This window comes from Coenobita brevimanus, chromosome 104, assembly GCF_032717465.1.
Source record: "Coenobita brevimanus isolate Jiangsu-jjx chromosome 104, ASM3271746v2, whole genome shotgun sequence".
NCBI classification, from domain to species: Eukaryota; Metazoa; Arthropoda; class Malacostraca; order Decapoda; family Coenobitidae; genus Coenobita; species Coenobita brevimanus.
Genome location: NC_137057.1, coordinates 42400271 through 42421745, shown reverse-complemented (window position 1 = coordinate 42421745; position 21475 = coordinate 42400271).

Sequence of the window (21475 nt, the reverse complement as noted above, 5' to 3'; positions counted from 1 at the left end):
TTTTTTGTCAAATGTGCAAACAGTGTGTGATGTAGAAAACAGAACAAAGAATGAACTATAGCTTGTTGCTCAACAATTGGGAATTGCTGTTCGCTCTCATCATTCTAAAGATCAAATTGTTGACATGATTAATGAAAGCTTGTTTAATGTAACTCCTCCAAATGAACAAACGCAGATTGAAATAGCTAAGTTACAGCTAGCCCTGCAGGAGGCTCGTGTGAAGGAAGCTGAATTTCAAGCACGTGCTAAGGAGGCTGAGTCTCAGGCTAAGGAGGCGTAGTCTCATGCTAAGGAGGCTGAGTTTCAGGCTCGTGCTAAGGAGGCTGAGGCACAAGTTGAAATTTCTAGGATTCAGGCAGACCATGAGTATCGCATGAAACAAGGTGGAACTGGATCATCTAGCTCTGATGATTTTGATGTGGCTAAAAATGTTAAACTTGTCCCTCCTTTTAATGAATCTGATTTAACAAAGTATTTTCAGTTGTTTGAGAGGGTAGCTACAGGTTTTAATTGGCCCAAAAAGTATTGGCCAGTACTCCTTCAAACTGTTCTCACCGGTAAAGCTCAAGTAACTTATGCATCTTTGCCTCAGGATCAATGTGATAATTATGATGTAGTTAAGAGCTTGATTCTTAAGGCCTATGAGCTTGTTCCTGAAGCCTATAGAGTAAAATTTAGGACAACTTATAAGCAAGATAAGCAATCCCATGTTGAGTATGCAAAATTCAAAGAAGATCTGTTAGAGCGGTGGTTAAATTCTAAGAATGTGGATTCTGATTTTGGTAAATTTAAGCAGATGATTTTGCTGGAGGACTTCAAAAGGTGTATTAGTAAAGATGTAAGCCTATATCTTGATGAGAGAAGAATAGATAATTCGTCTGATGCTGCAGTTTTAGCTGATGAATATGTTCTCACTCACAAGAGATATTCTAAAGAAAAAGGGAAAGCTGAGAGTAAGTACGTTGCCTCTACTCAGAGTACAGGTAACAGGAAAGAGAATAAAGATGATGTTTCTCAGGAAGTAAATACCAGCTTCACCTCTAGATTTCAGAAAAGTAAATGTACTTATTGTAGTAAGCTTGGTCATACTACGGAGAAATGTTTCAGGAGACAGCGTGATGTGAACAAAAAAGAGTCTTTAAATATTCAGTCAATTGGTCTAGTGTCCACCCTTGAGAGTTCCCAGAATTCTTTAACTGAGTTAACTGAACCTGCTTTGAGGGGTAAATTAAATTCTCATGATGGAGCTCCTCTTTTGAGCAGTAACGTGGGTGACACTCTCAAGAGTTCATGTGCTAATTTCCTGTCTGATGGTTTTGTCAGTCCTCTGGACAATAATGACAGGAAATCAGTTAAAATATATCGTGATACAGGTGCTTGCCAATCCATTATGCTGACCAGTGTTCTAGGCTCTAATGTTAATTCCTCTGATGAAACGGTAATTTTACAAGGTGTAGGAAATAATTACTTCTCTGTCCCTCTGTGCAGAGTGAATTTAGAGTCTGGTTTTGTTAATGGTTCCGTTATGGTTGGGTTGGTTGAGACACTCCCAATGTCAGGTGTAACTTTCTTACTTGGAAATGATATTGGTGGAAGTCAAGTGTGTCCAGCTCCTCAGTTGTCTAGTGAGCCAGTGGCTGCGGCCCGGGATTGTGATGTCCCTGATGTGTTCCCTGCATGTGCTGTCACTAGGGCTAAGACTAAAGTTACTGGTGATTTAGAGGATAATGATGATGATGATGTTATCCTAGCTGACACTTTTCTTGCTAATTTGGACCACTCACCAGATGAGGCAGTACCCCGTAGTGTTGATAATTTGTCTCGTCAAGAGTTGGTTGAGTTGCAGGTTGCTGACTCTGAGTTGAAAGGTCTAGCTAACTCTGCTTACAGTGAAGAAGAGTCAGCCGGTGCTTCTACTTGTTATTATGTAAAGTCAGGAGTACTTATGAGGAAGTGGAGACCCCCAACAGCATCAGCCGACTGTGAATGGGAGGTTGTACATCAAGTTGTCATCCCTCTTGTTTGTAGGCAGGATATCGTTAGAGTGGCTCATGATTCCAGTTTGGCAGGACACCTTGGAGTGAGGAAGACTGTGGCACGCATTTTGAAACACTTCTACTGGCCAGGTATCTTCAGGGATGTTTCCTGGTATTGTAAATCTTGTCACACCTGTCAAGTTGTGGGGAAGTGTAATCAGACCGAAAAGGTTGCACCTCTAGTTCCCATTCCGCCTTTTGAGGCGCCTTTCACCCGTGTGTTGGTGGATATTGTGGGCCCTCTTCCTAAGACTTCTTCAGGATTTTCTTATGTGTTGACCCTGATTGATATGGCTACTCGTTATCCTGAAGCCATTCCACTTAGAAATATCTCAGCAAAGAAGGTGGTTAAGGAAATGCTGAGGTTCTTCACAAAGTTTGGTCTGCCCAAGGAGGTACAGTCAGCCCGGGGAAGTAATTTCATGTCAAATGTTTTCAAGCAGTCTCTGAAAGAGTTGGGCATCACCCAGCTCACGTCTTCAGCTTACCATCTCCAGACTCAAGGAGCGTTGGAGAGATATCATCAAACACTCAAATCGATGCTCAAGAAATACTGTTTGGAACATCAGAAAGACTGGGATAAAGGTGTTCCATTCGTTGTGTTTGCCGCAAGAGAATCTCCAAATGAATCACTGGGCTTCTCACCTTTTGAACTACTGTTTGGCCATGAAGTAAGAGGACCCCTTAAGCTACTCAAGGAATGCTGGCTGTCGGAGGAAGATGACGTCAACCTGCTGGAGTATGTGATGAAGTTCAAAGATCGGCTGTCCACTGCTTTACAGCTGGCGAGAGAGAATTTAGGAGCTGCTCAGGAGAAGATGAAGACTTGGTATGATAAGAATTCCAGGTTACGCCACTTTCAGCCAGGAGATCAGGTTTTGATTCTGCTACCGGTTCATGGGCAACCTCTTCAAGCCAAGTTTAGTGGTCCTTATTTTGTGGAGAAGAAACTCAGTGATGTCAACTATGTCATCGCCACACCAGATCGTAGAAAGAACAAGCAACTTTATCACATCAGCATGCTAAAGTTATATCACAGGCGGGACGAAAATAATCCAGTTTGCACTGTAGCTGTTCCACCCGAGTCTGCAAGTGAAGCTCTCCCATGCAGTATGAGCCTGAGTGATAGTTTGGGGAAGAATCCTGATATAATGAATTATCTCCAGACTAAGCTTTCTCATCTACCTCCCGTGGAAAGGCAGGAGTTTTCGGCATTACCGCAGGAGTACCCGCAAGTGTTCCGTGCCACTCCAGGAAGAACCACTGTGTTGATGCATGATGTCGATGTTGGAGACGCAAAGCCAATTAAACTGCCTCCTTACCGTGTGAACCCAGTGAAAGTTCCTCTCATCCAGAAGGAGCTTGGCTACCTGTTGGACCACAAGATGATTGAGCCCTGTCAGAGCGAGTGGAGTTCTCCTGTCACTCTAGTCCCTAAGCCAGGTGGGTCACAGCGGCTTTGCATTGACTACAGACATGTTAATCAGATAACCAAAACAGACACTTACCCTCTCCCTCGCGTGGAAGATTGCATAGACAAGATCGGAAAGGCTGGGTACATAAGTAAGTTTGATTTGTTAAAGGGATACTGGCAAGTACCTATGACTGAACATGCTAGGGAGATCTCATGTTTTGTAACACTAGGAAAGACTTTTGCATGTTCTGTAATGCCATATGGTATGAAGAATGCACCAGCCACATTTCAGAAGCTCATGAATGTTGTAACAGAGGGTTTGGCAGGGTGTGTTGTTTATATTGATGATGTATTAATCTTCAGTGACAACTGGAAAGATCACCTATGCCATGTCAGTAAATTTCTTGAGCGTTTGGTTCAGGCTAATCTTGTAGCTAATTTATCAAAGTGTGAGTTTGGTCAAGCTAAAGTTCAGTACCTTGGGTATGTAATTGGTGATGGACATGTTGCACCACCAGGAGCTAAGGTTCAGGTTATAAGTGATCTTCCCAGACCTAAAAGTAGGAAAGAGCTACAAAGATTTTTGGGAATGGTAGGTTATTACAGGAGATTTGTTCTTAACTTTTCAACTCTCGTATCACCACTTACAGACCTACTGAAAAAGGGAGTTGAATTTGTATGGACCGATAACTGTGAATCCTCTTTCAACAAACTTAAAGCTATCCTATTAAGTCAGCCAGTGCTCGCTACTCCAAATTTTGCTAAGCCTTTTAAGATGGCTGTTGATGCAAGTGATACAGGAGCTGGGGCTGTTTTGCTGCAAGAGGATGATTAGGGTATTGAACATCCTGTATCTTATTACAGTAAGAAGTTCACTCCACCTCAAAAGAACTATTCAACTATTGAGAAAGAGCTTTTGGCCTTGATTTTGGGTTTACAGCATTTTTCATTTTATTTGTGTTCTGGTTTTGACCCCATAGTCATTTATACCGATCATAACCCACTGAAATTCCTTAGTAAGTTTAAAGATAAAAATCAGAGATTGACAAGATGGAGTCTACTTCTTCAGGAGTATTCATTAGACATACAACATGTCAAGGGGAAAGAAAATGTTATTGCAGATTGCTTATCTAGACTTTAGACAGATTGTTTTAGAGTAATAAGAAATTTCCTTTGTAAATTTCTTTTTCTTTGTGGGGTGTTGCATAGCCTATGATTTCATCATCCTTTGTGTAATTCTAACGTACAGTATGCTGCATGTTTGATCACGAGCGTGTTCTACCTCACTCCCCCCCTCCTCCCTTATAGTAGAGTAAGTCGTTCTTTCTGTTGTTCAGAGCAGGATTGTCAACTCTTTGTCCCCTATGGCTTTATTTTCGCGTCCTTCTTACAAGTTGTATCAAGCTCTGCCGGCCCCTATATAATGAGCTCAGTCTCTGCATTATTGCCACTTAGATCTACTCCTCATTTTGTTAACATCTCTGTCCTCCCCTGTACAGTTGTTATTATTGTGAGTGCTCAGGAAGTCTCCAACCATCTAGCAGCTGTGTGTAATTTGAGTATAACTGTTGCTGCATTTTTTCTTGTACTGTGTAGCATAAGGTTAATTCTTAGGCTTAGTGATGTTTTTGTAATTCATGTAAGGTTCTTATTGTCAGCCATCATTAATAATATTTTGTATCTGTAATAATATATCTTGCATTCACTGAGTATTATCTGGTTTCTCATTTTATCAGGGCTGACTTAGATAAATTTACTCATGCTAATTTCGTATTAATAGAGGCTATTGCAGTTACCATATATTTAACCTGTTTTTTGCCATTACATTATCCTTATGAGTCCTGAATGTTTTGTTGTTAGTTTGAGCATTAAACTTTAACTTGTAATTTTACCTAACTCTTTTGTTTTGAACCTGGAACTTTACGGGACAGTAGTGATTTTTAGTATTCTCACTTAAAGTGTACATTATCTTTCTCTGTTCCATCCATCCATCCATTGCCAGACGCCATGTATCCCATATATATATAGATAGATAGATAGATAGATAGATAGATATGTATGTATGTACATATATATATATATATATATATATATATATAGATAGATAGATAGATAGATAGATAGATATGTATGTATGTACATATAGTTTGTGTGTGTGTGTGTGTGTGTGTGTATGTCTTAATGGTTTTCGTGCGGTCGATAGGCTAAATAAATTTGGCCCATCTTTCTCAAAGCTCTTGAAAAACGTAGTAATATAGGAATCGTGTCCTTACTATGCGATATTCGGTTCAGAAAAATGTCTTCATGAGGGAATGGATTAGAAATGTATATCAGTTCATTTTCTGTGATGTTAATTTCTCTTTGCCTCCTCCTGCTCCTCCTCCTTCCCAGGTGTGATAAATGGAATAGAGAATACTTAGAAAAAAAAAAAAAAAAAAAGGAAGAGTAAACTTCATTTGTTACCAGCATATGCAGTGAAATATGACAAACATTCTGTCTCTCTCTCTCTCTCTCTCTCTCTCTCTCTCTCTCTCTCTCTCTCTCTCTCTCTCTCTCTCTCTCAGAAACCTCCTCGACAACCCCCGTTGAAACGGGTGCCCTAAATCAAGGAAAGAGAGTTGGCCAGAAGCACGATGAAATTATGGCCGGCTGGCTGGGTGGGCAGGAGGTTGGGATGGGGGATATTTCTGCAAGGGATGGGTAGAGAGGAACTGGATAGAAAATGGCGGACCTGGCACTGGAGGGGAGCGTAAAGGTAGTTAGGTTATATGTATCATCCTTCGTGTAGTTGCAGTTTAAAGAAAAGGGAAATGAAAAGAAAAATAATCAGCACTGAAAATCAAGATGGATAAAATTCTCTCTCTCTCTCTCTCTCTCTCTCTCTCTCTCATTTCTCCGAAAGGAGGATGGTGAACTGCGGAAGAAGGGAAACTTTAGCCTGCAGTCCACCGGGTTAACGTTCAGATGAGCTTCGAAATACTACAGTCCTTTCACCTTAATTTGGCCCAGATTTTCGTCCGATTGAAGTTTACTTTGCATGGCACAGTGGCAGAATAAGACATTGATATGACTCTACATCCTTTCCATAGCAATTATTCGTGACTAGCATCATATTCCAGAAATACTTTGTTATAACTCAGTAGGTATTCAAAATGGACATTTGGATATTTTAGGCCAAGTTAGAGTGAAAGGAGTATACTTCACACATTATCTGCAAGAATGTAATAAAATACTACAGTAAAGGTAATAAATAAAAACACAGTAGTATAGTAATACAATAAATAAAAATACTGTGAGACACAAAAAATATATCCAATACAAATCTTAGTTGATATTAGAAGTTCTTGAGGTGACGGAGAAAAGGTCATACGGACTTAAAACAATGCATTATATTATTGTCATATCTACTTAAACAATCTACTTGTTGCTGTTATATCTCTTTGTGAGTATGATGCTGATATTAATGTTGAAATGAATATAGAGAAAAACAAAATTGGTTGGGAATGATATTAACAGGTATCGTGAAAATGTATACTTAAAAAATATCATTACGAGTGGGTGTGTTATTTTGTATAGGCGGACACGAACGCACGCACACACACACACCGCCACCCCCACCAACCCCCCCACCCCCACCCACCCCACACACACAAAACTTGCTTGTAATATATATATATATATATATATATATATATATATATATATATATATATATATATATATATATATATATATACAGTAGATATAGATATAGATATAGATAGATAGATATATAGATATAGATATAGATATAGATAGATAGATAGATAGATAGATTTATATATTTGAGAGATTAATAGGAATCGTGGCTTGGGTTCCGACCTCTGTATTTCACGTATTAATACATGGCTAGCCTCTTAGATTGCTTGTTTTCTAGCTTCTTTTTCTTGTTGTGACACCAAGTTTATCTAGACGTAAACTCTGTGGCCTGTAGGCTTAAGTTTCTCTCTTCCTTTAGTCTACAAGCCTTCTTTAAGGGATAGGGAGTTGAGGGATATTTGTATAACCTTAAAGGGAAGGCCACCACTTGAAAGCCTCCCTCCCAATCCTTTATTTTCTTACTGCTTTAGAGGATTCCTCCCACTTCTTCTTCTTATTATTATTATTATTCTGCTACTGTTACTTACTATTACTATTTTTATCTATATCTATAATTATCACTATTATTATCATTATTATTATTATTATTATTATTATTACTCCTTTTACTATTATTATTATTATTATTATTATTATTATTATTAGTCCTATTATTATTATTATTATTATTATTATTATTATTATTTTCTTCCTATTCCTGTTCTTTTTCTTCTTCTTCTTGTTCCATTTCATCTCTTCTTTTTGTTACGCCATAGGAATTTAGTACTCTTAAAATGTGTCTGGTATGGGTTTCAATTGTAGTATTCCACAGAGGTTAGCATAGTGTTTTCTTGGCAGCTCTGAAGAATGTGAAAGTGTACTGTTTGGATTACACAGTCTGTTTTAGGCAGGCAGAGGAACTTAGTAAACGAAATGAAAATGTTACCATAGTCAGGTTTTGATTTCAGAATTTCTCAGTGGCTGACGTTCTTTGCTGGCAGGCTTGGAATGTACGAAACTAAATGAAAGGGAGGGTGAGTGAAAGAGCAGAGGCGAGGGTGGGAGTGAGTTGAATATACGGCTGGAGTGGAGAGAGTTTGTGAGTTAGCAGAAGAGAGAGGGAGATAAGGATTGCGACTGGTGGAGAGCGGGAATATTGGCTAGCGAGCTATAAGAGAGAGAGAGAGAGAGAGAGAGTGTGTGTGTGTGTAGGTATAGGTGTAGGTGTAGGTGGATTTCTTTAAACCGAACAGGTGTAGCGTGGGAAAATACACCACACCTGATAAGATCTTAAAGTCTCTGCCCTTCCCTACACCCTTACCACTCTACACCCCACTAACTCATGTAAGCAGTTAATAATTCGTTTGCACCTCCTCCCCCACCAATCACTCTCTCTCTCTCTCTCTCTCTCTCTCTCTCTCTCTCTCTCTCTCTCTCCTTACTCAGCTATACTTACGTACTTATCTATCTGTCTATCTTTTTATGTCTACCCATCCATCTGTCTATCCATCCATCTATCAATCTACCTATCTATCTACATATGGCCGGATATTCTAAGTATTTTTTAAATCAATATTTATTCTTTCCCTCCGCCTTCTCACGTAAGACACTATTTTCTGGCCTAAATAAGCTCTTAGGTTCTTCATTGTCCTCTAAATTGCCACTTTAGTTCTTCATTACTCGCTGACTCTCAAGAGGAAGGACATCAAAATAAAATCGTCTGGAGGAGAGAAGAGGAAGATAATAGTGACTATTATTATCTTGGAAGTGTTGCTGGAGATGGAGAATCACTCCTGGGCTGAATAAAATCGTCTGGTGATAGTAAAACAGTTTATAATAGATTCTTATACTGTTATGAAAGAGTTACTGTGACATTATAGGTCTTAGAGAGAATGTTTATTGTCTTTAGAGGGAATGTTTATTGTCCTTAGAGAGAATGTTTAGAGGTCTTAAGAGTGAATGTTTATAGGTCTTAGTGGGAATGTTCAGAGTCTCAGAGGAGATGTTTATAAGTCTCAGAGGGGATGTTTATAGGTCTCAGAGGGGATGTTTATAGGTCTTAGAAGGAATGTTTATAGGTCTTACATGGAATGTTTATAGGTCTTACAGGGAATGTTTATGAGTCTTATAGAGAATGTTTTTGGGACTGAGAGGGAATGTTTATAGGTCTTGGAGGGAATGTTCGTGGGTCTTAGAGTGAATGTTTATGGGTCTTAGAATTTTAATGGGTCTTAGAAGGAAACTTCATGGGTCTCTTAGGATGAAGCCCCACTCCAGAACGTAACAAAATCCTCCTCTCCTACTATCTTCACGAATGACCCACACACACCTCTTTTCTCTTCCTCGTTGATATATATATATATATATATATATATATATATATATATATATATATATATATATATATATATATATATATATATATACATATATATATATATATATATATATATATATATATATATATATATATATATATATATATATATATACACCCTCCTTCCCTCTCCTCCTAATCCTTTCAACCCTGTCCTGTTTTCTTCCGCCAACTCTCTTCTTTCTCTCTCAGCCTTTGCATTGCTCTCTTTCGTTTCCTCCCCCTCCTCCTCCTCATACAACAACAACTACAACTACTACTACTATTGCTACTACCAATACTACTACTATTACCTCTATGTGTCCGACCCTTTGCATAGGCTTCACAGCCTGCTCCAAAGGCCCAATAGTTCTCCTTCATACCATACTACTACTGCTATTACTACTACTACTACTACTACTACTACAACAACTACTACTACTACTACTACTACTACTACCACTACTACTACAACTACTACTACTACTACTATTCATACTCTTCCTCCTAATCCCACAAACCCTCTCCCATCCTCTTCTGCTCCAGTTTGCAATCATATATTCCGATCTTTTCCTCATATTCTTCCTCCTGCTTCTCCTCCTCCTCCTCCTCCTCCTTCTTAACCCTCTCCTGGCCAGAAAAAAGAGCCCCGTCCAGCACCACAGCAACCCTCTCATACCGACCCACTTAATTTAGCTAAGCTGCTGAGTCACTGGGCAAGGAAGAAGGAGCGTCCTCGTGAATGTAAGGACGTCTTCTGCCTCGCACACACACACACACACACACACACACACAACACAGACAGAGAGCGAGCGCGCACTTTACTTAACCTACTCTCAAACACGCCAATTTTCTTTCACCCTCAAGGCTCCTTCCACTTATTACTGAGCCTCGACAAGGGCAGTGGTAAGACAAGACAACTTTCGTAAAATTTCGCTTATTTGAAAAAAGTTATGCGCGCGCGCGTGCGTGCGCGTGTGTGTGTGTGTGTGTGTGTGTGTGTGTGTGTGTGTGTGTGTGTGTTGCTTTCTGTCTGTAACACGAGAATTAGAAAGCGCTCAGAGTGCGCATGCCTCAGCCAATGCCGTTAAAACGGATCCGGATCCACATGGTGGATAAAGGATCCAAATCCAAATCTGAATCCACCCCAAAACTTATTTTTTCTTTTTTCCATGGCCCACCTTTACACAAAAATAAATTGAAATTCAGTGAGATCTTATGGAGATATTGTCCAGGATATTCCGGATCCAAATCCGGATCCGCCCCCAAATTTAATCATTTCTTCCTTGGCTCATGGCCCGCTCATCCACAAAATTTCATAAAAATCCGTTATTAACTTTTTGAGTAATTCCGGAGCCAGTTCCTTGGATATAGATCCGGATCCGGATTCGCCCCCAAATTAAATAAATTTGTGCTTGGTCCATGGCGCACCTTTCGACAAAATTTCATAGAAAGTCACTACGAACTATTGGAGATATTGTGCTGGACACTCCGGATGTGGATCCGGCCCAAAATTTAACCATTGATTCCCTGGCCCACGGCCCACTATTCCTCAAAATTTCATCAAAACCCCTTCATAATTTTTTGAGCAATCCTGCAAATAGACAGATAGACAGACAAACCAACCAACAAATCAACGGGGGGTAAAACATAACCTCCTTGACGGAGGCAATAACCCACATCTCTTTCCGTAACTGAACTTCCACTTAGTTACAGTTTTACCTGTTTTTGCTTTCTATTCACTCAACTTTTTGTGCAGGAAACTAGAGTTAAGGTGATGATAATATTTATACGTGATTTTAATATACTTTGATAATGGCATGCTGAGATGTTAGGGTGAAGGAATAAACACTAACAAGCATACCCCCACCGCCATCACCTCCTCCTCCTGCCATCTCCACTTGGAGGTTAAGTCGTCTCCAACCCATAATCTAGTTCAACTTATGAGGCTTCAAGAACCTCATCCTTATTTTAATATAAATTACATCGCCATCATCATCATCATCATCATCACCTGGACCTCCCTTCCCACCCTAGGACAGAATGAGGAGTAGCAATGTCCAGACAGCCCAAATTTGCCCACTCCTATGGCCCACGCTTCCATTAACTCATCATTCAAGCCCCCGGAATCCTGGCTTTATCTGATATGCCAAAAACATTCACTAAGTTCTGTAGCTTCACATAAACGTATCAGACAGATTCAATCCGGACTCTGCCACGTTAAAAAGGGGTGCCAAATCCCTGATCATGCACTTCTCACAATATTCATCCAACCAGCTCGATCTCTTGTCAGTCCCCTAGCCTCATCGTTTTCCAAACCTCTCTTCCTCACACACTCACCCACCACATCGCTCCCCCTTCTCCTTGGCCTACCTCGACTCCTCCCTTCTTCAAATTCGCCCAGATATACCATTTTCACAACACTGTTGTTATCCATTCTCTCCACTTGACCATGCCATCGCATTACACTTTCTTCGATTCTGGTGTCCACATACTTCCTCACTCCACATCTTTCACTATCTATCTCTATCTATCTATTCCCAGACGCCATAATCCCATTAGGGGTGGCCATTTGACTTTGAGTTATTTGTTTTACGGGTAGGGGCACTAACCCTCCACTTGCTGACACGTAGGGAGCCCGTATGGTTTGGTTATATGGTTACCACCCAGCGTTGTAAATGGTTTCTTGGCTTACAAGAAACTATTTGGCTTGTCACTCAATGTAAAGCCATCTGTAAAGGAAAGAAAAGCAATAAGAAGTGACAGGAAAGATGGGAGAAATGGGAAGAGAGGAGGGCAGGCACAGAAAAAGAATGATAAAGGCTAAGGAAGAAGTAGGCAGCACTACATCAAGTGAGTGGATGATGGTCGCCACCACCTACCATTAACATCTTTCACGAATCACATTATTTCGTATCCTATCCACTCTCTGTACTCCACATACATTCCTCAGTAGTCCCATCTCCACTGCTCTCACTCTTGGCGTTTTCATTTTCATGTCACACCATAGTCTTACATCCACACGTTAATGTTGGTACTAACACTCCTTCATGTATGCTTCGTACAGCTGCAACACTCAAGCCTCTGTTTCTTATCAAGGTCTTCATTGCACCAACTACTTTTCTTCCTTGTGTCACTCTACTTTCCACTTCTTTTGCACATTTTCCACTCTTTTCTCCCAGTGATTTGAGCAGGTATATAAGACATAAAACATATGAAGATGAAACAGGCCATATACATAGCTAAGTAGGTTTCACTGTTCTAAGGCGAAGCCCAAATAACCCACGGTGCTTCAGTCAAAGGTTCATTTAGTTCTCGTGGTACAAGTTCAGGTGTCCCCACCTCTGCTCTCGCAGCTCACCTTCCCTGACCATATTAGGGGAGGATGATAATTTTGTGAATGTTGTATCTCCATGTCTTAAAATGTGTCTGCTTTAATACAAACATTATCAGGAATAATATTCCGACCTATGAACTGTTCTGACCCCCTGTATGAGATGTTCACCTATAATTCATACAGGCAGTTGTATGTCGAAAAGGTGGTCCGTGGAACAGTTTCGTTGTTTTTATACACGTCTGAGTTAATTTTGATGCTTCTTCAGGTTTTGGTTTAGTAGTGTAGCTTTTCCTCAAAATGAGGGAAATCAGATCTATGACAGAGAACATGCTGAACAACGAAATCTACCAAGACCTTCATCAATTCGTTCCGGGCCTGCTGCCCACTGAGAAAGACATAACAGAACTGATGATCTTCCATGTTCACTCTCGTGGTGCTGGTCATGTCCAACTTAGTCATGAACAAGCTGCTGCGCTGGTTGCAGACTGAGTCATAGATCATTACATTTGATGCAACATCTGCACCAAAACCAAGAACAACGTGAAAAATTAAATCCTGTAGTTATATGGAAAGTTTTCTTCTTACCTTCAAACCAAGAAAAACAGAAGAACTGAATCCTAGTGCCGGAATTGTGTTGAACCATTCAACAGTCGTGTGAAGTGCACTCTTTTCGAGGTAGCGACAGAGGACAAATCGTCCATCAAGAAGCAAGAGATGCTGTATGATGTCAAAGTGACCAAAGATGAAGAAGCGTATCTGCCAGATCAGAGGACAGCTAGGAAGATGTTTTGCGAAACATTCGTGGACAGGAAATGGAGGAAAATGGCACTGGGGAGGCAGTAGCATGAAGAAAGGATGGACGAACTGATGCGGTAGGAAGTGATCAATTTGGCAAGACTGAATAACGTTAGTCTGAGAAACCTAGCCTCAGATAACCACGAAGACGAGTGTCGAGAAGTTGCAATGATGAGGAATACCAACCAGCACAAGAGGAAACATCATCCAAATGCGAAAGTTTGTGACAGCCTCCTTATCCTCGTCAGTGGAAAAAACTCTTCCTGAAGACTGGAATCACATAAGGCACAGTCCACAAAAAGTTGGTCCGGAATATTACCGTGTCATCGACAAACTGATGTCCTGCTTCCGCATGTCAGTGGTGCAGGCTCCTGCAGCCTTAGTGGAAGTAGGAAGGTATATGTTCAACCTCAATTGAAATTACAACGACAAGGATGACTTCATCATCGATCTCGACACTGTTCCTCACGAGAAAACCAACATCATTATGGGCAAGGCCATCTAAGCATTCGTGCTTTCCCAGACTGTGCACAAGGTGTTGGACTGTGATGAGAAGGTCTCGATTACCTATCATGACAATGGCAGCAAAACACAAGGGACTGGAGCATATTCCGTCCAAGGATTCACGATCGAGAGGAAGTACTCTCCTTTTCCAATGCTCAGAATTGCTTCTGAGACAAAGGAGAACCTAGCCGATCTGAAAGTGGTTGTCCTCTCGATGTTGGTGGTGTTTGATGGCATAACTCCACAAAGCCTGTGGAGCAAGATCAACTTCATCATGAAGGACAGCATCAGCCACAACATTGAAGTCGAGGGAATGGTAGCTGAAAAGCTGGAAGTCGACCACATCCCTGACCACCTGCTCAACCAAGTTCATCCGAGTTTGATGTTCAGCAGGGAACTGTACAAGCTATGCAGTGTTGCCAACAGGACTATTGGGCCAGAGAAGATATTCACAGGATTTCTTATCATGATAGGAAACCCTTAGGTATCTGTCACTGAGAACTGGCTCGAATGTCTTCAACCACAAGCAGAGGAACAAGGCAGAGATGTTCAACATATTTCTCAGACAGAAGAAAAACATGGCCAAGAGACTGCAGAAGGAGAGGTTCAACTCTTTTGTGTATAGCTGTGCGGTGGTTCTCTTCCTGGACCAAGATGTGACGAGTTTCTTGCTCAAGTTTGCTGGCATAGTATGGTGTTTCGAGAAAATGGAAAGCATGCGTATCTTGGCCTCGTTGGGAGTGGTGATCAGTATTTGTCTAGCAGAACCTTTCATGTCCCTCACCTCCAGTAGCTCAACCTATTTGACCAGATCTTGGAGGTCTTCCCTCTGCTGTACCTGGATCTAACCACGACCTCCATGGAGAGATTGCTCAACCTGTCTCAGCCTGCCTTCTCCTTCGTGAATGAAGAGAGGTTTCGACACATTCTCTACCAAGGGGAGTTACTGAAACCAGCTGAGGCTGTGTTTCATACATACAAGGATGAATACTGCCAGGATCTGGAGATCCTGCTTCCACGACTTGTGGTCGAGACAGAGAGGAGACATGTTTCAGTTTGGACCATACACCGACTCTGAAGCTCCCCATCAGCCGAATTAGATGGATCAGAAGCTTGCTTCTGCGCCCATCAACAATCTGAACCCTGAAAGATCTGTGAGTGCCGTCAGTTATGGGTTGAAGATGAAAGGGGCTAAGCAGCTAAAGGTAGTGAGCAGAGCCAACGTCAGTGCAGTGGGATCCAGGCTGACTGAGGGCAAAAAGATGGACGTCAAATGTTTCAAGAAAATGACAGGCAGCGACGGAGAGCTCCCACAAATCATGAAGGAGTGGGATAAGCATCAACAGAATTTGATGGATGGACGAGAGACAAGTAGCTTGTATCTCCATAGACAGACAAAGAAATGTTGATTTAACTCATCTCAAGGACCTTGGTGGTCCATTCACCGATGCAGAAGAGGTGGACCAATACATTGTCAGCAACATGAACAAGAAGAACAAGAACGATCGACTGTATTTTGAAATCAGGTATCCGAGGAACAGTTCTGTGATTTACCCAAAGCAGGTGGATATCTTCAAGCTCAAGAAGAACCACAGAAACCTCTCCGACAAGACATATGCAAGCAACCTCAAAGTGTTCCTGAGGAAACTTACTTGCCACGTTGACATGGACATCAGTGATTTCAGCTGTGCCCTAAATAAGCTATCCTAGATACCTACAGGCGAGAACCTCTTCGTTGTTGCAATGAATGTAGATTTTTGCAAATAAAATGTGATGAAATGATTATTTTTTATGAAACAATGCCTTAAAACTGCGATCAACTGCTGAAAACTCTCAGGGTCTTGTAATTTCTCTAGTCTTGAAATTAACGATGATTTATAGAGAAATTGATGATTTTTGAGCACACACGGATATTCATGGTTCTTCTGAGACTGATTATTGTACGTGTTCCCAACCTAATCTGCCTAAATGGCCTGCGAGCAGATATACACTATGTTCAGACCCTGTGTGCAGGGGGTCAAACGACATTTTAGGCAAAAAATTAGACACTAGATTCGTGACTTGATGGAGCACCTTTCGAAAAGCGGAGACTGTGCAAAGTTGGACAAATCTCTAATCTGTCCCCCTCCTAACCATATACTCTAGCATCCGTTTGGGAGTAGTCACGCAGCGCTATTACTCGTTGGTTTCGTTTTTCCCCTAAATTTTTGTAGTGGAACTGAAATGATTATCTACCAGCATTAATCGGGGATGGACAGAGAAGCAGTGCAACAGCACACACGTACGATCGCCCAAACATGTGATGACTCGCTTTCTTAAGTTTCGGACAAACTCCCTGGGTCTGGCACTGTTCCTTTGATGGGGAGTTAGTAAACAGAAACAGTCTTTGCCTGCCCTGTGAACATTATTTATGGTGTAAATAAAGAAAACTAATCTTGCGAAAATCCTAGTTAAGTTTAGCGTTTATATATATATATATATATATATATATATATATATATATATATATATATATATTAGATCAAAACGATGATTAAATAAAAAGGGACATCTGGCACGTTTCCACTCACTGTCATGACTCATGCCAGCAGTGTTACCGATGTACCGTAGCAATTTTCTCGCTAAATTTTGAAGTTTTAAAAGCAATCTAGTTAATAAAAATATAAATATTTTCTGTATGTCTGGTGTTCTTTTAAAGTCCTGTCTAGCGATATTTTTTTTTTCCATTTTTCCCTCAGTCTGATGGATTTTTACCACTTTTTCAGACCAATCTAGCAGATTTCTATAGCTTTTCTTGGGCAACAATGCACGTCAGGCCTTACGTCAGAGTCCATATGCCATGGATGTGAATGGATATGTCACCGCCTTTACCACGATCCTCCCTCCATCCTCTTTCTTTCTTTTTTTTTTTTTTTTTTTTTATGCAGTCCTTTTCATCTTTGGTTCTCTTCATTGTCCCAGTCTTGCTTTTGACTATCATCCTCTCCCTCTTTAGTTCTTTCATGAAACTGCCCTACATATGTTATTACAAGTTGGATTTTCATTGTGTTAACAAAAATGACCAATTTTCCCCCAATAATTGCACTGGTTTCGCTAACTGAACTGAATACCGGCATTTTGTTTTGCATCTTGATAGCAGGACCGGTGGTTAGAGGTAATTCTTGGGCAGATGCAATAGTTTGTCTCTTAGTCTTCTGTTATGCTACAAGGGGTTCCACTTGGCAATATTTTTATGTTCTGCCTCTCTACATCGCTTATCTATCCGTTAACTGTCCTCCTCTTGATGTTAAGCTGCCGGATATCTATCTTACTGGAATATCTGCTAAATAAAGAGCAATAATCTTGCACTGATAAGCTGTAGTACTGTGTTGACGATCCATCTTGCTTACTGAGCTCGCGAGTTTTCCCGCTTAATTTCGAACAGAGAATTAAATGTGAATAATAATATATTTTTATATGTTTATTTTTCTGATTTGATAGTACTCGTGATTTCAGTATTAGCATTATCTGTGGGTTTTGGGACATTTTCCCTTCAGTATTTGTTGATTTAGGATGTAAAATAAGTATTACGGAAGTTTCTCCTTATTTTTACCCTGAAACCATTGAGCGATAGGGCGTGCGTTTCACATTCCTTCGTACGGTTAAGCCTTAACTTTAGTATATTGTGGTTTCATCTTTCATAATGCGAGATATGCACAGTAAAAACACTTACATACTGCCTTTTGGAGTTGTTTACCTAAATACTGCTCTTTCTGGTGTGCAATGTAGGAATATAACTAGGCCGTGGCAGTTGCCAGATACCTTTTTCTGAGCGAAATGTAGCCTACTGGGAATCGGGTCATCACTTTTTTGGGCATTTGTACATACACATTCAAGCATATACACACGCATTCAATACATGCACAGGTTAGCCACACAAACCTGACGACCATGTGATACACTATTACACCACACACTGGCTCGTAGCAAACCACACCACATACAGTATTGGCACACCAAACCACACTACCACACCAAGCATTACGATGCACCACACTACCACACCACACAACTCACTACACCACACCACTCCACACCACACCACACCACTCCACACTACACCAAACAGTACCACACCACACCATATACTACCACGCCACACCACACACCACCACATCACACCAATGCTAACATACGACGCACTATTAGTACACTCAGTGCCACACCTAATACCATACACTGCCAAACCACATACTACCAGACCACACCTCGCACAACAGCTCTATTTTACACCACAATCTATCACGCCACACCACACCTCACACTACCATACTACACCATACCACATCCCACACTACCACACCACACCACACACTACCTCACCACATCATACCACACCACACCACACCACACACTGCACCACCCAACACCACACACACTTAAACACCACACCACACACAGTACAACATACCACACCACACCATTCCACACCACACCACACCACACCACACACACCACACCACGCCTTACCACGCCACAACACAAACTACCACACAACACATTATCACACCACACGACCACACCTCACACTACCACACCTCACCACACGCACCACACACTACATCTACAAACACCACACACACTTCAACATTACACCACACAAAGTACATCATTACACACACACTATCACACCACACCACACCACACACAGTGCATCATTACACATAATCACACCACACCACACCAGTCCACAAGACACCACACACACCACACCACACCTTAACATGCCACACCACACACGACCACACAGTACACTATCACACCTCACACTACCACATCACACACTACCACACCACACACTGACACCACAGTGACACACCACACACTGCCGTACCACAATGTCATACCACGCAGTATCACATCTCACCATACACTACCGCACCATGCCATACACTACCACATCACACCACACATTACTACACCAAACAGCACTGCCACACAACACATTACCCCACCACCCCACACATTACCACACCACACCACACACTACCACGCCACGCCATACACTACCGCACCACGCCACACATTACCACACCCCACCACTCACTACCATGCCACGCCATACAGTACCGCACCACGTCACATTACCACACCACACCACACACTACCGCACCAAGCAATACACTACCTCACCACATCACACACTACCTCACCACGCAATACACTAGCGCATCACGCCACACATTACCACGCCACACAACACACTACCGCGCCACGCCACACACTACCGCACCTCACCACGCACTATCTCTTCACGTCACACACAACAGCCTCACGCCACGCATTACCTCCTCACACCACAAACTACCACACCACGCCACACATTACCACACCTCACCACACCACACAGACTACCTTGCCACGCCACACACTACCGCACGTCGCCACATACTACCACACCACACCACACATTATCTCACCACATCATACACTACAACATCACACGCTACCACACCACACCACATACTGTCAAACTGACACACTACCGCACCTCACCACACACTACCGCGCCACGCAACACACTACCTCGTCACGCCACACATCACCACACCACACTACACAGTACCACACCACACGACACATTACCACACCACACCACATACTACTTCACCACACCACACATACCACATCATACCACACATTACTACACCATATCGCATACTGCCACACCACACACCATACCATATCATACACTACCACACAATACTCTACAACACCACATCACACACTACCACACACTACTCCTCAACACCACACCACACACTACCACACAATACAACACCACACCACACACTACCACACAGTACAACACCACATCACACACTACCACGCCAAGCCACACACAACCACACCAAGTCTCACACACCCACACCTCACACAACCAGACAACATAACCACACCACACCACACAGTATCACAGCACACCACACACTACCACACACCACATACTACCACACCACACCACACACTACCACGCCACATCACTCCAGACGCTACCACTTCACACCACAGACTCAACACACTACCAGAACACACCATCACACCACACCAGACACTACCACATCACGCCTAAGACTAAACACGCTACCACACCACACACTACCACACCACACCACATCACACACTACCACATCACACACTACCACATCACACCACACACTCAACACACTACCGCACCACACACTACCACACCACACCACACACTACCACATCAAGCGACACATTACTTCACACCACACACTACCGCATGTTACTGCACTAAACCACACCACACCATACCACACCACACTATACATCATACCACACCACACCAAACCATGCAACACCACACACTACCACACCATAACACTCATTACCACACCAAGTCACACAGTACCACATAACACCACACACTACCACACCATAACACACATTACTGTAGACATTATAGGCACTAGTATATATCTCATATCACAGTGTGCAGTATGTAGTGTCTGCTGGAGACATTCACAGCTTCACACTAGGAATGTCAGTCCACATAATGTATATCCACAATCTTGTTGCCCCAGACCATCAAGAATGCTTAACATATGATGTATTTCAAACAATCTCTTTGTAGTCCAGACGACCAAGAATTCTGTGACGTATTCAAACACATGAGGTAACCAGCTGTTGTCGGTTAGTTCACGAGAATGGAAATCTACCAGACACTACATCACCCACACACATCCTTTCCTAAGTTGTATATGATGTCGGAGAGATTCCCTTCAGGTCAGAAGAGGTTAGAGAGAAGACCCGATAACACGAGGGTCAACTAGGAGGCTTTGCCGTCACGCTACGTTACGCTGTAAATCACAAGTCGATACAACTGTGTACAATAAACTTCCTAACCCAAGAGATGCTCTCTAACTCGCCTCGCTGATACACAAATGGGGAAAGTAGAGAGAGAGAGACCTACCTATTCACTCTAGCCAATGACACACACTTTTACTAATGAGCGACAAGCTCGAGCCATTCGCGACTTTATTCTGGCAGTGCTTCGACGATCTACAATCGACCTCCGTATCTCCTTACAAGTACCTACGGCTACGCACATCGAGATTACCACATCAAGCCACACACAACCACAGCACACCACATACTACCACACTACACATACACTACCACATCAAGCCGCACACTGCTTCACACCACACACTGTAACACCGCACCACACACTACTGCACCACACCACACACTACTTCATCACACCATGCACCAACACAAAACACCACACACTACCAAAAGACACCACACACTACCACAACACACCACACGCTACTGGACCACAGGACATGTTGCCACACCACAATGTATTCCATCACACAACACCACACATTACTATACTTCAAACTACC